The sequence below is a fragment of the Protopterus annectens genome, chromosome 10.part0 (genome assembly GCF_019279795.1).
Source record: "Protopterus annectens isolate FY-2018-M chromosome 10.part0, PAN1.0, whole genome shotgun sequence".
Classification (NCBI taxonomy): domain Eukaryota; kingdom Metazoa; phylum Chordata; order Ceratodontiformes; family Protopteridae; genus Protopterus; species Protopterus annectens.
The window spans coordinates 259,165,581-259,182,621 of NC_056744.1; positions in this window are offsets into that span (position 1 = coordinate 259,165,581).

Sequence of the window (17,041 nt, forward strand, 5' to 3'; positions counted from 1 at the left end):
ATTTTCAGTGTTCGCTGAAAACGGGTCGATATAGAACACTCGGAATTTTGAAAGTTCGGTGTTCTAATATAGACCCTGTTTCAGCACATTGAGTTTACATTCCATAGTCTGCATAAAAAGAATTGTATGCACTTTAAAACAATAGATATGATATTAATTAGTGACAACCGTGGAATTCAAACCTACACATGTAAATTAGGAATGATGACAGTCTCTACATACTGTGCTAACACTATAGCCCTAAGAAATTGTAAGTCTCACAGATCCACACTTCCAGTACTTACATTATGTTAACAAGTCTTAACACATATTTCATCCATGATGACCTGTATTGAGCTTACATTTATTAAACTAATGAAAGTAGACATGGATTACAAAAGTGTGCTGTGAATTTTAAACTTTAGTGTTTACTAATGTATGTCTTACTTGGCATTCAGACATACTGAAGCATACTGTGTTTCTAGAAGCTTTATGGATATTGGAGAAAAGACGTCATTATCAGTCTAAAATTATAGGCATGAATGCTCTACACAAAGCTAGATATGTAAAAATCTGCACTGTATAAGTTATCAGACAAATATAAATCTTCCAATTGTGATGTATGATATTAAATGACTTACTGCCAATATGTGCTCAAAAATTGGACATACTGGGATTTTAACTCACACTTAGGCAGTTAACATTTATGTTGCCAAACTGCTTAAACAGTTAACCTAAGGGATACTATTGGCTTTGTGATGTTTTAAACCAGATATTATGGAATAACACAAAGCAACACATAAACACATTTGTTTACTTCATACGTATATGATAATGCAGATGTTATAGTTTAGAGTATGAGATTTACTGTAGACATCATTTGGCTGGGTGTCAGACGTCTGCAACCCTCCAGGGAAGATCTGCTGTGTCACTCCAATGCAGCAGTGGCAGACCTGAATGCTAGGTTGGTAAATCCCAGTCATACCTCTCAACTGTACAGATTTTTGCCTCATATTTTCGATCCATTTGTAATATAATTGTTTTTTTTTTAACAAATTACTGACATATCATTAACGATTTAAGTTAGAAAATAATGGCAGATATTTGAGTTCCAGACATCATACCTTTCAGAAAATCCATGCTAATGCAAAACCTGTTATTCTATTAACTTTCTAAGGTTGTAAAAGCAATATTTAAAAATTGTCTATATTTTTTGGCTTTTGCCCCACTTTTGTTTATGACTTTGTCTAGATTTCTTCCTCTTAGAGGTTGAGAGGTATGCGAGTGGGTCTCCCCTCACAATCCATTCCAAATGTTGATCTTCACAAAGTTCCTGGGATGTGCTCACATCTTCTGTTCATGACCAATATAGACAGTGAATATGTGCGTTGTCTTCTCATCTGTCCAGTTTAGCACCAGCATTCACCAAAGGTTCCTCTCACTTGACATCCTCATTGAAGTAACACACCTTCAAAAAATTCTAACAGATCCCACTCAGTTTAATGGTAGCAATGGTGTAGTAGTATTTTTAAGTTGGTGCAACTAGGATGCTGGCAGACTATTGGAGAGCATCAGGCATGTGTTACAGATTTTCCTGTTTACTGCTAACTATTGGGCAGTTGGGTTGAGTGCTGTACACAGATGCCAAGCTACTTGTTAATGAGTCAAGATTTGAGACCTTACATATACCTTCGCAAATGGGATTCCAAAACATTGAATGATAATGAATGTCATTAATTATACATGGTGTAAATGGTACTTAAAAGCTGTGTGCTATTCACTCTGCTGAATCAGAGTTTTCAGAGGTCAAGTGTCACTGCTTGCATTGCTGTGGTAGAATGCAGTGCTATTATCACATACTTATGTTCACGTTATTCTGTGTAAAACAACTGAACATGTTTTCATACATATGCTGTTTACAATTCTCTGCATTAAAATCTGTCAGTTACATAAAGAAGGGTATGGGGTTAGTCTTCCACAACAGGCATGTATATGGGTACATGCCCATCTGTAACAAGGAGGTTTTCTCCATATGCATTTGCATGGCTACCAACAAATAAGCCTCACATGAAGTTTAGATATGGACAGAAGCAACATGTATGTGTAGTTAATGTAGAATAACCTGAAATGTCTGAGGTATGTTTGCAGAGAATGCCAACTTACTGGGATGCCTTCACGTTGTATGCACAGTGCCTGATTAACATTTACTATCTGATACAGAATTATATTGCAGTAGTTGTGATAGTTTTCAATAGGATATAGATGGAACCTAGTCAGACTTTCCCGGTCAACAAATGTTAAAAAAAAAAAAAAAAAAAAAAAAAAAACTTTAGGATATCTTAGCATTTGCATTGTTTCTTGTGGTGATATGTACTCAGGACTGCATAAGAAGTTATTTTCAAATGCTTTTGCTTTACAGCTTTGTCTCTGTATAAATGTCAGTAAGTGTGTGCTGTACCCCATAATGACAGTCACATGTGTGATGCTGTATGTCACTGACTGCAATAATATTTGAGAAGCCTCCTCCATTATTGAGGTAGAATTGTTAGTGGCATTTGGATGTGCATATAATTGTGGCAACACCATGATCATAGTACTGGAGTTATGGCACATTGGTAATATGTTTAGCCCTTGCTTATAATAACATTCACTAATGTAACTTCTGTATATAAGACTTGTATAAACTTGTTCAACAGATTGATAGCTGTGCAAGTATATGCTGATTATGTTTGGGCATATGAATCAGCTCTTAAGACATTTTTTAATGTTCTTTCCGATTATCTGTACATATTTATTTTATTTATTTATTGACATTTGTTAACTGGGTTTGTCCAACTGGGCTTGTGGCCCATTTTCAGTGGAGACCCGAGGAGAAAAGCTCCAGTAGTACATTTTAAAACAAGTACAATTTTAAACAATATTAATATAATAGCAGTTATAGCAAAGTAATTCACATATGTTGGGTTACATGCATAAAGTTAAAGTTGCATTAAAAAGAAGCTAAGTAATAATTTTACATTGATATAGTTCAATAGGTCAACAATAAACATTTTTTGTTTGTATAAAATTATCCAAATGCATAGTAGACACATAGGTTCATAGGTAGGTACTAGGCTATTGGCCCTAGGGCCTATACAAGCCTAGTCAAAAAGGTACCTTGGCTTTCGCCATCCAAGAAAATTATTTTCCTGTGCCCCTGTCAAGCAGAACCACAGAAGTGATCCCCGGGGTAAATTTCCTATTACCCATCCAATCATCGAGATTTTTCTTGAATAGTGTTAATGAGGAGCTCTGTTTGACAAATATAGATAGTCTGTTCCAGAGTATGGGAAGTCTCTGGGCATGTTCTGTTTATTGTGGTGACAAGGTTTAGGTCCCTAGAACATGTAGCTCAGTGGGATTGGGATTTCTTTAAGTGGAGCATGTCCAACAGCTCTTGGTTTGACATAGCTTTGTATGTTAGGCAGAGATCGCCTCTGACTAGGCGATATGCGACGGAGTAAAGCTGGAGTTTTTTGAGACATTCTGCGTAAGGCATCTGTTTGAGGCCAGCAGTCCTCTTTGTGAGGTATTTTTATGGCCTTTCCAGTTGTTGTAGATGTCTTGTGCGGTACGTACCAAAAGGGGCATTGTACTCTATAATGGGTCTAATGAGTGATGAGTAGAGGGGAACAATGACCTCTTTTTTTCTGGATGAGAAACCTTTTGTGATGAGTTGTGCAATGTAGAAGGATTTCCTGACCACTGTGACAATGTGATTATCAAAGGAGAGACTACTGTCCACCTGTGTCTCAAGGTCTCTTATCACACTTTCGGTGTTAAGTAGACTACCACCTATGTGGTAGTTCATGGGTACAGAGTTTTTACCAAAGGGGATGACAATGCACTTTTTGGCATTGAGCTTGAGACCATGTCTTTGACACCAGGCATCTTTCTCAGTGATGCCCTTTTGTAGGATGTCCACATCATTAGGAGTTTCAAGTTATGGCTCCTAGTTTGCAGTCATCTGCAAATTTAGTTAGCCAAAGTCCTTCTGTGTTAGCCTGTACCTCAGAGAAGTAGATACCAAACAGGAGAGGACCCAGGACTGAACCCTATGGTACTCCACTTGTCACTGGTCTGAAGTCTGATTTGGAGTCTGCTACTTTCACGGTGTGGGTCCTGTCAGTAAGCCAGTTGGCAACCCATCTTGTTACATAGGGATTTATACCTAGTTTAGTGAGTTTATCTATAATTCCAGAGTGGGGGATGGTGTTGAACGCCTTGGCGAGATCTAGATAGGCTGTATGAACCACCTTACCCCCATCTATGGCTTTGGTGACAACTTCAAAGAAGTCTATCAAGTTTAGGAGACATGATCTGCCTTTTACAAACCCAAACTGTGTGGGGTCCAGAGTTTGGAGATCTCCAATGTCTTTGGTTATGAGTTCCATGATGATACGTTCCATGGCCTTGCAGACGAGGCTCGTCAGGCTAATGGTGCGGTAGTTCCCTGGGTCTGTTGTGGCCCCCACACTTTTGTGGAGTGGGATAACTGTGTGCCATTGAATGGGCACAAAGCCTGAGGTGAGGCTATGATTGAACATGGTACTTAGGTGGGGTGCCAGTTCATTCTGTAGTTCATTTAGAAGGCAGCCTGGGATGTTGTCAGGTCCCATGGATGCTGTGTTCTTGGCTTTGGAGAGTGAAGTTTTTACCTGTGCAGTCGTGATTACAGGAACTTTGTATTCTTCCGGTATAAAGATGGGCCCTTTAGGGGGTGAGGGGGGGGTAAAGTTAGTACTGAACCTATCTGCCAGGATGTTGGCAATATCAGTTGGTTCTGTATATTTAGTGTCATTGTGCTGTAACTCAAAGCAGATCTGAGTGTTGCCATTGAGATTTTTGACATAGCTATAGAATGCTTTGTGGTTGTCTTTAGAATCAGTGGCAATTTTGTTTTCATAACTAGCTTTGGAGGATTTTATGAGGGATCTCAGCTTCTTACTGAGGCTGACCAGGGAGTTCCTCCAATCGTGGGATTTTACTCTTTTTGCAACAGTTTCTTTCTTCTGTTGTAGAGTTTGTTTATGGCAGAAGAGCACCAGATTGGATTCCTTTTTTGGAGGATAGCATCTTGGCTCTGTTATAGATAGCATGATCCATGCACTCATGTAAGTGCTTATAAAGTGCATTTGTGTAGGATTCAGCAGTCGTTCCTCTATTGTCCATCTGCATGGGTGTCATGACGTTTGCCACTTCTGTCTTAAGAAGCGTGAAGTTGGCTTTGGAGAAATTTTTTTACGGTTGTTTTCCTAATGTGGGGTGGGAGCGGGATGTGGATGTCTAGGGTGATTAGCTTGTGGTCAGATCTGACCAACGAGGAGCTGACCTCTGGTGTAGAACACCGGTCACACATGTTGGTGATGACCAGGTCTAGGATATTGCTGCCCCTGGTCGGGGTGTGGATAAGTTGATCCAAAGCGTTGGAATTGATGATTTCCAGAAAACGTTGAGCAAAAGAGTTGGTAATGAGTAGTTTTCCCAGTTAATGGTAAGGTAGTTGAAATCACCCATTATTAGAGTGTTGTGTTGTACCTTAATATTTTCCAGTGTATCAAGAAAAGAGGAGTGTGAATCCTGGGGCATGGTGGGGGGTCTGTAGCAAGCTACAATCTGGATTGCGGTTTTGCCCAGAGTTAGTTGAGTTTGGATAATCTTGGATGCATTATGCTGAGCAACTAGCTTGGAGGTGTGGATATCCTTAATGAATATGAACACGCCTCTACCTTTAGTGTTTCGGTATGGGTTTGGTGGCCGAAAGGTGTGGTATGAATTATAGCCTGGTAATGCAGGGGTGCTCTCTGGAGCTTTGAACCAGGTCTCTGTCACTGTACAGATGTCAATGTTCTCCATTTTAAGGAGTGCCTCCAGTGAGTGCATTTTGAGGTTTAGACTTCTAGCATTGAGTAACATTACCCTCAGATTTTGCTTGTTTGTACCTGTTACGGTGGTGAATTTGTCATTTGAACCTTGACTAAAAAAGGCACTATAGGGGTGGCAAGAGCCTTTGCCAGTATCCAGAATCTCAAGGGCGACAGGTGCAGGCCATCTCTGGCAAAGCAGTGTGGTCTGTCGATCATGTCATCCCAGGCAGACAGATACTGGATTCCCTTAGAATGACACCAGAAGCTTAGCCAATTGTCAAAGTCAATCATTTTGTCCTTGTACTGTGGTGTCATTCTGGGTGATGGCAGGATGCTACTCAGGGCTACGGTCATACTGGCATGGGCTACAAGATCGGAGAGCTCCTCCATATCTCTTTTCATGTAGTCCAGGGAGGTACGTCTCAGGTCATTCACACCAACATGGACAATGACAGAGTCATATTTGTACTTGTTGTAGAGTGACCTGAGTGCTTGTGTTATGTGGCAGATCCTGGCACCTGACAGGCAGATGACAGTATTTTTTCCTTGTTTAGCCTGGTGAGTGGAACATCAGTGTGCCTGACTATAGAGTCACCTATGACTAGAGTGTTGGGTACGTTATGCCTTATGAGCTGTAGTTGAGTGGCACACTGAGTATGTGGGCTATGTGTCAATTGGGTTGTGTTGGGGGTGGATGTTGCTTGCATTTCTGCTTTGGAGGTCTCTGTTGTTTGGGCAGATTTGTACTGAGAGCCTCCGCTTATGTAGGTGTGTGTTTTGTGGTTCTGTGTCTGTGTTTTGGTGGTGTAGGTTTTGAGAGATTATGTGATGAGTGTGGTGCGGTGCAAGTGTTTACCTTCTGCTCTTGACTGTCTAGGCCAGTATTTGGTGAAGAGAGCTTTGCTTCCAGTTTGGCTATATAACTGCATCTCTCACAGGTCATAGTGTTGGGTGGTAGGAGGAGAGGGTTGTCTGTGTACATGAGGCAATTGCTGCATTGTACCAAGATGCCCAGATGCATCAGGTAGACAGGAGAAAACACCGGGAGCTGACCTTCAGACATGCCTGAATAGGTGTTTATTTATTAAGTACTACAAACTGTTTTCCTCTAGACAAGTGAGGAAAGTTGAGTGCTGTAGTAATTTGTAACTTATTTAGTGCTTATAATGAGTTCTGAACAAGTGCTGAGATCAAAGAAACAGATGAGTGCTAAAACTAAAAAGCTGGCTAGTTGCAAGGGAAATTTTGAAGAACAGACTTTATGGCGCCAGGAATAGTTTAACCCCAGTTAAGTGGGGGGGGGGGGCTTAGGAACTCACAAACAGTCCTGGATACAGCAAATCTGTATCTGACCTGCCATAGGAAAGGGGGGAAGCAAGCTTAGAATTTTTTTTTCCAGTAAAGTGGAAATGGAGAAAGCTGGAACAGAAGTTAATTCAACGTTAAGAATCTGAGTGGGTTGGCCTTCACAAATGTTCTCTATTAGATTGAGTGAACTAATGACACTAGACTGGGAGGAGTGCCACAGATCAAATATACTGTATGGGTGGGCAACTGCAAAGCCACCAAGTATAAGAACAAACAAAACTAGGGAGGGTGAGTGGGAAAAATTACAGTTCCTAGCTGTAGCCACTAAATGAAAGTTTTAAACAGATCAAGGAGCAGACTCGTGAATGCTTTTAACTATAACAGACAAAAATGCACAGAAAAGCTCGGATAGAGCACTCACAAACAGAAAATACAACTCTCAGTATGAAAAAGCAGTTTACACTTAAGTAATGTTAAAACAGTATAAAACAGTACATAAATGCAGTGAAACAATAAAAAAAAAACTTTATAACAGTGCAAAAATATAGTAGATCAACTGTATAGCACAATTATAAGTGTTTCAGAAGTGCAGTTCAGTGAAATAAGTGTAAGAAATAACTTAGCCTGCTCTTGGAATCTTAAGGAATTTCCACTCATGCAATGCAATTCAGAGCCTGACAATACAAGCAGAACCTTTATAAGACACAGGGTTTATATAGCAGTAAGAATGGAGGAGTTGGAAAATAAGATTACTACTCAGCCCCTGCTATTACCCAATCACTCGTACTACAGAAAGTCAGGAGGTCTTGTTACTCTTAATAATAATGAAGACAATCAGCAGAAAATGGCTGCCAGAAACACAGGAAACTCAAACAAAACTACCAGCCTAGACAACAGGCCTCTATCAAGATTATGCCACCTGAGCAGAACACAGAAACCTCACTTTAAAAGCATAGAAAGAACACCCACAAAGAAAAAATACAAGTCTCAGTATGAAAAAGCAGTTTACAATTTAATAATTTAAATAAAAAAAGCAATTATAGTAATGCACACTATTACAGTTCCTAGCTGTAGCCACTAAATGAAAGTTTTAAACAGATCAAGGATCAGACTTGAGAATGCTTTTAACTGTAACAGACAAAAATGCACAGAAAAGCTCGGATAGAGACTCACAAATAGAAAATACAACTCTCCGTATGAAAAAGCAGTTTACAGTTAAGTATTGTTAAAACAGTATAAAACAGTACATAAATGCAGTGAAACAATAAAAAAAAGCTTTATAACAGTGCAAAAATATAGTAGATCAACTTGAACATTGGAGAGAGAGGTGTAATGAGGTACTGAGTATGGTCTTTTTGAGGGTACATAAAGGGAAGGAAGACTAGGTAGGGTCATGGCAAGGGCAGGTTGTGTTATGTATGACATGGATTGTTTCTATGCACACTATAAATCAGAAGCAAACTATTCATTTGACATATGCTTTTAACATTGTAATGTAAATATGTGAGCCCATCTAGGAAATCTAAGATGTGCATATCACCCTCACATACTTATGTTCACGGTATGCTGTGCAAAATAACTGAACATGTTTTCATGCATATGCTCTTTACAATTCTCTGCATTAAAATATCACATGGAGAAAGAACTATAATACAGCCCCTGCACCAGCAAGGATGCAACCTGCTTAGACAGATGGGCAATACTGCGTGGAGGAATGAAGTGGGGACAATCTGACATACCTGATAAATGATTTTGGTGGTCTCAATAACTTTAGAGAGGCCTTCTGGTGATGTTGGTCTGATATGAATCTCTGTGCAGCAAACAGACTCCACCACTATGAGGGGGCTCAGATTGCCACTGATGGTGGGCCACCCATGCCTCCCTCAGATGAGATGACAATATTCCTGGCCTCCTATTGTACAACTAATTAGAATCGAAGGACACCCTAGGAGGTGCTGAGGCAGGTTGTTCAGAATGTACAGGTATGCCCAATGTTTATGAGCAGTGCAGCATGCACCAATTCTCATTGAAGGACATTATTGTACAAGTCTTACCATATTCTTATATTTGTGTTGCATCAGCAGAACTTTCCATGGAAATAGCAGCACTCCTGATGTGGATGCACAACATAAGTGCTCTAGCATGTTATCTTACCAGCATATTACATACATAACGCTGTCAGTGACATGTGATATGTTCTGTTTTTCACTTGCATAAGCCCATCAACATCTGAACATCTGCAACAGGTCACATAAGTGTCTCCATATCCTGTTAGTATGACACATATTTGTTGTGTGGCTCTGCCTCCTGTTATGTCTACTCACATGTTTTTGTTTGTATGCCATTTTAACCTACAGATACATCACTACAAGACATGGGCCAGGAAGTATCTGCTACAAGCAGACTGAGTAAGGTCGATCATACTATAGCTATTGTGCAGCACTGTTTAACACTAATGAGATTTATGATATTAATATTGGCTTCTTCACTACACAGGTATATCTGAATGACATTTGCACTGTTTGTCACTAAAGTGTCTCCATATTCTATTAGTGTGACCCATAGTTATTTGTCTTTATCTTCTGATATGACCGTGGAATACACCCACATGGTTGTTTGGGTTTTTATACTACAGGATCCACTGTATGTGGGATGAAACACTTCCCAACCAGGGAGGACATGCCCGTTTAGGCAGTCTATATGCTTGCTACTGTTTATTATTGATATTTACATATGCAGCCTTCATGATTAATGTGGTTTTGTTCACCTGCACAGCACAACTGCAATCAAACATCATCATCACCCATCTGTGATGTGTATATGTTATTTGCTGTGTGTTATGCTACATAATGCCTTGTATGTGCTTACTACTGAGTTGCAATTCATATTTTTACATGAAAGTAATGTTTCAACCATCACCACCAGGGCTGGAGTCAGAGGAGGACATGTCAGGTGGGGTTTACTACTTGTAATGACATTATCTGTCATATGTTATTGATTTGTAAGTGACATGGCATATCTCTGTTATATAGGGTCGCTGAAACACGCACAGGCATGATGACCTGGTAAATCCAGGTAATCACTAGCATTGTTGTTATATAGTCTTTTAAATGTCAATACTATGCTGCATCATTTGGCTTCTGTGAATGTGTATGACATGTCATCTGTTCCTTTGTACAACACGTCAACTACTGATCAGTCAACTAAAAGCCCAGCAGTCATGCCCAGACAGGCAAATCATACTAATGCTCCTATCCACACTGTGATGCACAATGTTAGTGTCACCACATCCAGCTCCTCGGTACAGCACCATGGGCTGTGTGTTTCTGTTTGTGGCACGGGCAGCCAGGACTGTGGTGTGAGCTATCAGTGTGGATGCCCTAGAGTGCATAAGACTGATGGTTAATCCAGTGTATGTCCTGTTGTGAAATTCTGACCCTGTGACAATGAAGACTGCTGTGCTGAGCATTGATTAATCAATCTTTAGGTGTTTTTTTTCAAATGTCTAATGCCACAGGGTTTTTCCCAATCAATTGCTGACCTATGTGACTAGCTTCCAGTTGTGATATGTAGTACTTATTTATCATTAATGTATGTTAGTACACATATTGATGAACTTGAGCCATTTTCCATGCTTCGATGTTTACGTCTCTAGCTAGCTGACATACAGCACATATTTACATGGTTAACACCATGCTACCTTTGTCATCCACCATTGATTGCTACGTTACTCATGTCCTTGTTGTCTGTCATTTCCGCATGCACAGGTATGCCAATGTATGCATACATGTCTTACTTATGGCATTTTAATTTGGTACTGCACATTCCTTACCCTCAGCACTCACTGCGCTTCTGTGCACCTGTTTCCATTTGATATTCCCATGCTGTCATATACTTCCCATCTGTGATTACCCATATCTCACTGATTCTACACACACACACACACACACACATATATATGTATATATATGTATATAGATATATATATATATATATATATATATATATATATATATATATATATATATACACAAAAATCACCCACGGAAGGCAGCAATGGCAAATAAAAGTTCTTGTAGAGCAAGACGTGTAGGCACAGTCAAGAAGAAGAAGTCAAATAGCTGGATACACAAATTTATTGTAACAAAAAATCGTAAGCGCTTTCACAGGGACACCCCTGCTTCCTCAGACGATACAAGTAAAATGAATAAAACAAGTTAAAATACTTTTCTTGCTAGCCAGTCAACCAATCAACAATGAATTAGCAACTAATTAGCAACACATCCTGATAACTGTCACATTCCTACTAAGCAAGAGCTCTAACTATAGTAACAAAAAAAAACAAGCAAATACAAAACTGAAACACAAAAACAAGTGCTGCTGTTAATAATTTCCCACACGTTTATGCAGCAATGATGTTGTGGTAAAGTCTGAGTTCAATAGGCTTAGGACTGACTTCTTAGAAAGGGGGTATAATGAGTCCTTAGTTGACGTTAAGTTGAGTGAGACCATCAAACTTAGAGATACAAAGGCGAAACCATACTTTTCTGGTAATAGACTATATCCTGTACGTGAGTTGCCCCACAAACATGGTCTATCCTTAACTATTCCTTATGGGAGCAACACCAATATAGTAAAGCAAGTGGTGGCTAATAGTTGGAATATTCTAACAGCTGACATTACTACTAGGAAGATTGTGGGTGATGTACCCATTTTTGCACATAAGAATATGAGGAATCTTAAACAACTTTTATGCTATAACAATATGGGAATGGGTCGAAGAATACAGTCCAATTTTATTTTTATTTTATTTATTTTACATTTGTTTACCGGGCTAGTCCAACTGGATACATGTCCATTTTCAGTGGAGGCCTGAGGAGGAAAGCTCCACTACAATACTACTAACGAGATTAAAAATTTTAGCAAAATATCAAAAATTCAAGATATTAGATTATACAAAAAATATGCAAAAAAAAAAATACACAGAACTGTAAGCCTATGTTCTACTACAATAGTTCTAAACAGGTAAAAATATACAGAAAAAATACATAGAATTGTAATACTCCAACAGGATGTGAAGTCATTTGAATACAGAATAGTGTAGTACTGGAGAATATAGGAGTTATGAACATTGTTTACTCTAAAAGCAATTTCATTAGAGGTTGAGAAATTAAGATATATGTCATTTAGTAGAGGGAGTATCAGAATCAAGTGTGGTGATGAAAATCTAGTAATCTAGATTTATTAAGTAAGAAGGAATGTTAATGAATCAAATAAATGAGAATAAAGGAAATGAAGATTAAGATGATTAGTCAGGCTTATTGATGAAGATGATTAGTCAGAGTTATTACACGAGCAGAACCAGTGGTTGGATAGGAAGAGTTTTAGGTTAGTTTTTAATAGTGGGAATGATGTTAGGGTTATGAGGTGTTGAGGTAGTTGATTCCAAATTTTTCCAACTGAGTTGGAAAATATAGAGTCACCTGCTAAGTTATTAGATAAGGAGGTATGAATCAATACTTTGTTAGAGGAGCGTAGGTTCCTCAGATTGGTGTAAGGTTTTATGAGGGTAGAGAGCATTGGAGTGTTGTCAGGGTGATAAAGGGCATTGTGTGCAATAGTAAGTTGGTTAAGCTGAATAAGGTGGGGTAGTTCAAGCCAGCCTAGTTTTTTTAGATTGTGACAGTGATGAGTCCTATATGGAGAGTCAGTGGCATATCTGGCAATACTATTATATGCTATTGCTAGTTTGTTCAGATTAAACTTAGAAAGATTAGTAAATATAGGGGAGGCATATAATAGGGTAAAAATTAAGTGGGTTCTAGCTATAGTAGTTCTGGCTTCAGGAGTTAAGAAGGATTTGATTCTATAGAGAGAGTCAAGTTTTCTATTAGTAGATTTTATTATAGCGTTAATGTGAGTGTCAAATTTTAGTTGATTATCAATTGTAATGCCTAAGAGTTTGGTATTCTGGTCTGGAGAGATAAGGGTACCATTACTAGATATAAGAGTAAAATTAGGGGAGGGAGACAAGTGAGTAGGTATAAAAAGCAAGAGTTTTGTTTTTTTGGGGTTAAGGAGGAGACAGTGATTTGAGAACCATTGTCCTATTGTTGAGAAGGTTTTTTGTGTGAGGGAATGAAGTTCCGACTGTGTTGAGGCTGAGCAAATGATAGTAGTGTCATCTGCATATTGAGTACAAGTTGATAGAGAAGTGGTTAGATGAAGGTCATTTATAAAAATGGAGAACAGTAGAGGACCTAAGATAGAGCCTTGAGGGATACCTATAGAGGTGGGGAGGAGATCAGAGAGATGGTTGTGCCAAAGAACTGCCTGTTTTCAATTATCCAGATAGGATGTAAACCAGATTAAGGTTGAATTGTCTAGGGAGAGGGACTTTAAACGATGGAGGAGTAGTTGGTGATTGACCATGTCAAAGGCTTTAGACAGGTCTACAAAGAATGCTGAGGAAAGAGTATTCTTATTGCGATTATTGTTAATAGAGTCAGTAAATGATAGTAAGGCTGTGGTTGTACTATGAAATGGCCGAAAACCATGTTGGCAATAAGCTAGGAGATTGTGGCTTAATAGGTGGTTAAGTAACTGCTTGTGGATGCATTTCTCCATTATTTTTGCAAGAGGAGATAGTAATGTTAAAGGAAGTTGGAATATTCAGTAGAGTCACCTCCCTTGAAAAGAGGGATGATGTGTGAGATTTTCCAGATTGATGGAATTGTACTTTCTTTTAAGGTCCTGTTAATCAGTGTTGAGATGGGGTAGGCAATAGCTTTTGCACCTAGTTGGAGGTATTCTGCTGGTAGTTTATCAGCTGAGGGGGTTGTGGGTTTTAATTTTTGAAGTAAGGACAGTATATAAGAGGTGGGTATGGGTTTGAGGTGAAATGGCGGAGGAATTGGGTTTGGGCTTGATAGTTTGGAGGTATCGGGGCTTTGTTGGTTTGCTAGCTTTAATATAGCGGAAGTAATTAAATTATTAAAGTCATTAGCTGTTTGTAATGGGCAATCAGGATTTGAGCCTAAAGGATTTGGTGTGGCCACTTTCCCAGGAGATATTAGCATGTTAAAGGTACTCCAGAATTTTTTTGGTTGGTGAAGGGATGATTGCTGTAGCTGAGTATAGAAATTCTTTTTGTCCTGCAGTATAGCTTTTTTTGTCATATTTCTTTCTGTCAATTCTGCTCTATTAGGGACTAAGAAATGTGGCACTTGTGCACAATGTCCATATGTGGATGAATCACGTTTCTTTAGACACCCAGGAACGGGTGTGCTGTGGGAAATTAGGAACAGCAGCACTTGCCGCACCCGCAATGTAGTATATGTGGCCCATTGCACGAAATGTTTTAAGTTCTATGTTGGGAAGACCAACAGAACTTTAAGAGAAAGAATTAGAGATCACATCTACTGTATTGAAAGGAAATATGAGTATAGTGCTTTAGCAAAGCACATTTTAAATGAAGGCCTGGACCATAGCTTTAGCTTTCAGGTCCTACATGTGCAATATCCTAATGTTAGACTGGGAGATATTTACAACTTAACAGAACAAGCCGAATTAAGATGGATATTTAGACTAGGATCCCATAGAGGATATGGCCTTAATGAGAATGTCACCATAAAGCCTACTTTAAAAGGTAGACCTTTGCGTTGATATATATATTTTTTATTATATATAAGTGTTATAATTATTTATTACTATTAACACAGCTGTTATGGTTTTAGTCCGTATTGTACACAGAATAAATTAAATGTTTCATGTTTATATTATTTTAGTAATTTTTTTAGCTACGACTTAGTATTTTGATTCAATGTTTTTACATATATAAGTAGGATTTCTTTACAGTTGTTTAGCTTCAAGCATTGACATTATGCTTAATGATTTATTTTTAACGTTCAATATAGTTTCTTTGAACCAATGTAGTGTGAATATGATAGTTGATATGTGTTTGAATTGATAACTTGTGCACGTTTTTGTGTTTCAGTTTTGTATTTGCTTGTTTTTTTTTTTTTTGATACTATAGTTAGAGCTCTTGCTTAGTAGGAATGTGACAGTTAGTTATCAGGATGTGTTGCTAATTAGTTGCTAATTCATTGTTGATTGGTTGATTGGCTAGCAAGAAAAGTATTTTAACTTGTTTTATTCATTTTACTTGTATCGTCTGAGGAAGCAGGGGTGTCCCTGTGAAAGCGCTTACGATTTTTTGTTACAATAAATTTGTGTATCCAGCTATTTGACTTCTTCTTCTTGACTGTGCCTACACGTCTTGCTCTACAAGAACTTTTATTTGCCATTGCTGCCTTCCGTGGGTGATTTTTGTTTATACTCAGGGCCTCTTTTCTTTGGATATATATATATATATATATATATATATATATATATATATATATATATATATATATATATATATATATATATTCAAAGCCCCCCAAATAGGTGGGTTTACTTTCCTTTGGTTTTACTATTTTTTTCAGGATGACCAAGCTGTTACTAACCTGGAGTGGGAAGTCAGTGTTCCAAGATGTCAGTGTTCTATGGTTGTCAGCCTTTTTAACTCAGCTAACTAAAAGGCGGGTAAGTGAATTTTTGGTCTACTGAAGTAGAAGCGCTCACGTGTGTGTGTGTGTGTGTGTGTGTGTGTGTGTGTGTGTGTGTGTGTGTGTGTGTGTGTGTGTGTGTGTGTGTGTGTGTGTGTGTGTGTGTGTGTGTGTGTGTGTGTGTGTGTGTGTGTGTATATATATATATATATATATATATATATATATATATATATATATAGATATATATATATAGATATATGCATGTGTATGCATGTATAGTTATGCTGCTGTATCCACAACACTGCTGCATGTTCCATCTCTGCTGTGTAGTCACTGTTATTGGTGCTCTGCATGATTCAGTGTATTCTTACCTCTAACTTATTCATGTAACAGCAATAACCTGTGCATCAAAGCATTGCCTTTTGCTTGTAATTCCATGCCAGGCATAGGATGTGAGTTTTTTTTTGTCATTTCAGCCAGTCCTTGGGATGTTTGTAATTACTCAAGCTGCTGTATGCTGTTTACTATGTTGTACTACATTGTAACACAGAACACCTTTCTAGGTATGATGCATGAATGATAATGCACAGCCATTGCTTTTCAGTTGTTTCTACTGACAAATTCACATACGCTGCACGAATCTACATTTCTGTGGTACTGGTTATTTTATGGCTACCATCCCATGCTAGATATTTGTAGGATAATATTCTACCTGTGCAGTGACAGCATCTGTTGTGCACACCTCATGCATGTCATACATGTGTCTGTGTGTGCCTCTTTGGTGATGTACCTTGCAGAGAGAATTTCTGTGGTGATGTTTCCTCTGTACACATCCGGAGTGTTCTGTGTTGAGTGTTGTGCATATGTTCTTACAGGTGCATCATGTGCTTCTGTTGTGTATGATGTTTAGTGTGGACAATGAGTAGTGTCTTTCCATTGGTTGTGCTCAATGCTGCTTCTGTGGAGCAACATGAAAATATCGCTATTTAGTCAGAGTACATTTGTACACGTGGCTTGTCATGACTCAAATGAGTGTGTTAGACGCTGATGTCTTGTCTGAGCTTAAACACATGGTGTTATCCTCAGTTGTCCATGTCTGTTTCTTCTCACCCCCTGTGTCCCACTGATCATCTTCTGACAGCTCTGAAAGCTGAAAATCAAACAGCTGGAGGTTTTGGGTAGGTCACCCAAATCTGTGGCTGGCAGACTATATTTTGATGTCACACTGTGACAAATCTATGATGCCTTTTTTGGGGTGTATAATAGTTCAGCCCCTGATGTGTCCAGTCATCTGAA